Here is a 5530-nt window from a genome sequence, read left to right as displayed (position 1 = left end):
TCAGTTTTCTAAAGGCTCCCCCTTTTCTTTTATCCTTCACCAGTCTGTTAACCTTATATAGGAATGTCATTTCTATTTATAACTGAGTTAAAATTTTTTTCTAACAGTTTTAGTTCTCTTCCATATTTAAACTTAAGACTCTGCTGGTTTTTTCCCCCCAGACATCTTTAATCTACTGAAGATTTTAATGAAACATTTTGCTAAATATCAACATTAAATTTACTTTGTTCTTTTCTTTCCTCAAATACAATATTTTATGTCTAGTTTAATATTTTTCAGCACTTATGCTATTTCATATTTAAGGAAATCTGATTCGAGCACCTCCAGTATATTTAGAGAATTTTATTAATAATATTTAGAAGCACTAATCTTTAGCAAGAATATCATTTTCAAATCTGGTTCACATTCTGTGGCTTTGCCATCTTTGATATTTAACTGGTCTCTGTTGAGCTTCTTATTTTCAAGTGAGCTTATATGTATAAAGTGCTCCACAGATTTTATTTTATATACCCTGATTTCTTTCTCCTTCTACAATATGTATCCCTACATGCTCAGCTCATTTTTGGAAATCTTCAACTATGCTAAGTTTTCCTTGCCTTGATGACTGAACAAGCATTCCTCCAGGGCTTCCTTGGTGTGAAGAGGTTAGTTTGTGACAGTATACAGTGCCGTTGTGCACTTCCCCTTCATGGATGCAAAGAATAACCACAGCATCGCCTTCTTCTTCAGATATTTCCTTTGAAATCTACATTGTGATGCAGTCTCTAAGTTAGCTTGCTTTGGGCTTTCTGGATTATTTTATACCTGCTCTGTATTCTTTCCTTGTTGATTTTTTTCCCCCTCATGCTGGTAACCTGAAGAGTTTACAGTGGTTTGTGTTGTAACTATTTTCACTTCCTATCCAGCCCAGGACATTTATTTTTAAAGAGTTGCCTCATTTTAGAGTTTGATGTTTCTGTGCTGGTGGTTTCTTTGCCATCCACAGTGACTGCCCTTGATTTGGAGTTGTGCTTTCCAGTCTGTCCCTCTATGCACAGCTGGTAAAGGAAGGCCATACATGTCTTTCTTTGGCTGCCTTTATGATACTGTGATGATTTGGGTATCTTGGTATCACTGTGTAGGCAACTGAAAGGGTATCAGCGTCATGGTAAGTGCTGGACATACAAAGCTAGGCTGTGGTGTTGTGCCCTTTTATGGAGTTTTAAGAACAGAGCTCCTCCTTTTATGGAGTTTTAAGTTTTATGGAGTTTTGCCCACTTAGATGGGGAAACACAGGGTGCTGTTACTCTAGGCCAGAAGAGGTGTGTTTAATGCAGACTTAAGGGAACTGAGAAAGGTAATGGCTCCTGTATATTTGTGAAGAGTCTTAGAGGAGGCCCAGAATGCCGTGTAGAGGGAAGGGATTTTCTGGTAGACCATGTATTCAAAGACATTGATCTGAGAAAAGCAGATAAAGCTGGGTGAATAGCAAGAAATAACATGGATTTATATATTGCATGCCTTGCTTTGAAGCTTTGACCCCAGCTACATCCCAGAATCTTAGTTTTCTTTCTGTGTGGCCTTTTTTCTGTTCATTTTCACTTTCGCCTGAGAGTATACATAGGAAATACTAAAGCTGGAGTTTAAATAGGGCTGGGCCTTTGGTAAAATGGATAAGCAGATGGTATCGGTTTTCTACATGTAGGCTCCCTGGAGGCATGGAGTTGTTGCCTGTTGTCGCCTCAGCATCTAGTGCATTGCCTGGCACAGAGGAAGTGCTTAGTAAATATTGCTCTTATGAAATTTGTTTCTTTTTCTGCCCCCCATCTCCTCCCATCAGTGCCTTCTTCCTCGCTCAGTTGGTTTCTCTGTCAGGTAGCTGTCTAGTGATCTTCCTCTCTGCTCACCCTATAGATGTGCTTGTCCTGTAGTCTAGTCACTCGTCTCGAACATAACTGTTATAATTGGGTCCGTGTTGGTGTGTACCTAAGTGCTAATGGCTCCCTCTGTGGGACTCCTCAAACTTCTGTCATCATTTACAGTATGGTAGATGAAGGGGAAGCAAGAGTTGACAACTGTAAGAATGACATTTCTTTAAATTTTTTTTATGATTTGTTGTATGAATTCATAGAAGTGCTGAGTTCTGTTCCAAAATAAACCTCTGTGTGTGCAATGTATGTTTGTATATATCTGTATTGTACCTTACTTAACATTAAGCAAAACCAACATTCAGTGAAGATGTTTGCTTATTTTATTATGTAGGTTCACCCCACTCCCCCATTGCTGCTTAGGTTCCTCAGATTGGAACGCTGGTTTTAAATGTGGTACCACATTGAAATAAAATATTTGTCTTATAGGAAGGCTCTCTAGGATGCAATGACTTCACTGAAGGATCTACCATACAGTAATAGTTGGTTAGTTAGGTGGAAAGTTTTTTAAAAAATTATTAATTTATTTTCTTTTTAGCATGCTGTAGCTCAGATGGTAAAGAATCTGCCTGCAATGTAGGAGACTCAGGTTTGATCTCTGGGTTTGGAAGATCCCTTGGAGAAGGGAATGGCTACCCACTCCAGTATTCTTGCCTGGAGATTTCCATGGATGGAGGAACCTGGCAGTCTATAGGCCTGTAGACTGCAGGTCCGTGGGGTTGCAAAGAGTCGGACATGACTGAGTGACTAACACACACACAGTAGACTTTTAAATATCCTCTCTACATTTTGATAATTTTTCATATTATAGGTCCCACATTCTCAAGAAAACTCATCTCCAGTCTCTTTTACAGCTAGGGTACAAGCTTGTAACCTGGGCTTGACCAGTCGTTTAAACAGAGTGAGACTTGTATGTAAAGGTTAGCGTTGTGAGGTAGCCATCATGTGTAGTTGAATTGCTGACCTGGTGGTCATGTTGACAGAGGTGCTTGCTGGTGGCAGAGCTAATGGATTTCAGTCTCAGTGGTATTGGTACTAGGTGGTGACAATAATTTTTTTGTTTGTTTTTATCTTACTATTCTCTGATCATCTAGGATTTGTGTTGTTTTTGTTTTTTGGTGTTCATTCACTAAGTCATGTCCGACTCTTTGTGACCCCATGGACTGCAGCACGCCACGCTTCCCTTCCTTCACTGTCTCCCAGAGTTGACTCAGACTCATCTCCATTGAGTCAGTGATGCCATCCAGCCATCTGATCCTCTGTTGCCCGCTTCTTCTCTTGCCTTCAATCTTTCCCAGCATCAGGTCTTTTCCAATGAGTCAGCTCTTTTCATCAGGTGGCCAAAGTATTGGAGCTTCAGCATCAGTCCTTCCAGTGAATATTCAGAGTTGATTTCCTTTAGAATGGACTGGTTGGATCTCCTTGCTGTCCGAAGGATTCTCAAGAGTCTTCTCCAGAACCACAGTTGGAAAGCATCCATTCTTCAGTGCTCAGTCTTTACTGTCACCTCTCGCATCTGTACATGACCACTGGAAAAATCATAGCTTTGACTGGACGGACCTTTGTTGGCAAAGTAATGTCTCTGCTTTTTAATATGTTATCTAGGTTTGTCAAGGCTTTCCTTCCAAGGAGCAAGTGTCTTTTAATTTCATCACTGCATTGACTGTCTGCAGTGATTTTGGAGCCCAAGAAAATAAAATCTGACAGTGTTTCCACTTTTTCCCCATCTGTTTGCCATGAAGTATTGGGACTGGATGCCATGATCTTAGTTTTGTGAATATTGAGTTGTAAGCCAGCATTTTCACTCTCTTCTTTCACCTTCATCAATAGGCTCTTTAGTTCCTCTTCACTTTCTGCCATTAAAGTGGTATCATCTGTATATCTAGGTTTTTGATACCTCTCCTGGCAAGAGAATTGTGTTAGGGATTTGTGTTCCATATCTTATTTTAACTTTGGAATATTTTCAGCCATGTTTCTTCAGGTATTTCTTTTGTCCCATTCTTTCTTCTTTTTCTGATTCCAGTTATATTAGAACCTATGTTGCACAATTCTTGAAAGTCCTGTTTGTTCTGTTCTTCACTTTCTTTTCTCTCAGTGGTTTTGGTTGGGGTAGTTTCTACTGACTTACCTTCAACTTCACTGATTCTTTCCCTGGCTCAGTTAAGTTTACTAATGAGCCCGTTGAAGGCATTTTTTATTTCTCTCAACTGTATTTTTAATTTTTAGCACTTTCCTTTTATTCTTTCTTATAGTTTCCATTTATCTGCTGAGTTACCAATCCAATTTTGTGTGTTCTCCTTTTGGGTTAGAGCTCTAAACATGTTACTCATAGTATTTTAACTTTGATTCTAGGTATTTCCAACATCAGATTCTGAGTGTTGTTTTTCCTCTGCTTTTTCTTATGACTTGTGATTTTTTTTTTTTAATTGTAAGCCTGACTTATTTTGTAGAACAGTGGAGACTGAACTGCAGGTGTTTTTTCAGTTTGAAAGCAATCACTGTTTAATAACTGACCAGATTACAAAAACACTCATAGTAGATACTTTAGTTCATCCTTCTAATAATAGCCTATTGATCTGGCCTTCCCTATTGCCAGCATCTCTACATTCTACAAAATGGTTGATCTTTTTCTTCATTCCACCTCATGGAGAAGATGATTTGAAGGGCCATGGAAAGTTGTTTGCTTCTTTGAAATGATTTTCAACAGTATGGGATCTCATGAATCAGATCCTCCATGCAGATGATGCCATATTTACCACGAGATTGAGCAGTCAATGCGTTATCTGTCAGCGCAATTTAACTTTTGTTGATTTTTGTCATAACCATGCTTGTTGATCAATTCATTTACTTCAGGTTTGGGTACCCCTCCTATGCAACATATGGTTCCATAGTCCTCAGCATGTTAATTGAATCCATGTTGAGCTTCACACAGGTGCCACTGAAGATCTGACGGAGGCAAAGAAGCTGCCACACCTTCCGGACCTTTGGGCTCACACCATTGATACCTCTGATCCTGATAACAAATGCCAGTTGGATTCCACGGGTGTGTAGAAGTTGATGACTTTTCTTGTCATCCTAGCCATTCGAATCTCAGTTCTTTACATCTGCTTGTATTCCTTGTGATGGTGCTCAGCTTTTTCATAAATAAGCTTCCTCCTTGCCTTTCAAAGCATCTTCTGGGCATACTTCTTTCTCAGGCGCTTGTGCTTAAGCTCTGCGAAATTTTTTCACTTTTTCTTAAGAGTTTTGGCACAGCAGGAACCTTTTTTTCGCTTCTCTTCTGCACCCTCCATTTTTCTAGCTGGAAAAGAGCTGAAGTGCATAATTTTTATGTCTGTAAACGGGCACATCTTTCCTTGTGTGAGGCCTTTGGTTCAGGGATTTGAGTTGATCTAGTTTGGAGTTGAACTTGTTTTAAGTTTGGTTGTTATTGTACTTCAGGCTTCAAATTCTTAGTTTGTGATTAGGGTGGGGGTTTTATTTTATTGAGTGTCAGATCTTACTTCAGAACTGTGACTTGGGTCTCCTTACGTGCTCTTGATCTTCTCTGGTCCCTCTGCTGGTAGTATTCTGCTGTTATGGGAAGTAGGTTAGCTTAGAGGTGGGGAGTGGTGATGGGATGT

The 5530-nt window shown here is 39.5% G+C and overlaps 1 pseudogene; it reads right to left on the bottom strand.

Annotated features, from left to right (window-relative positions):
• Nucleotides 1–4451: 4451 nt before the first annotated feature.
• LOC138071403 (large ribosomal subunit protein uL30 pseudogene) lies at nt 4452–5200 on the bottom strand (annotated as a pseudogene).
• Between the last annotated feature and the right edge of the window lie 330 nt (nt 5201–5530).

The sequence above is a fragment of the Capricornis sumatraensis genome, chromosome X (genome assembly GCF_032405125.1).
Source record: "Capricornis sumatraensis isolate serow.1 chromosome X, serow.2, whole genome shotgun sequence".
NCBI lineage: Eukaryota > Metazoa > Chordata > Mammalia > Artiodactyla > Bovidae > Capricornis > Capricornis sumatraensis.
This window is presented reverse-complemented; position numbering and strand designations above follow the sequence as displayed.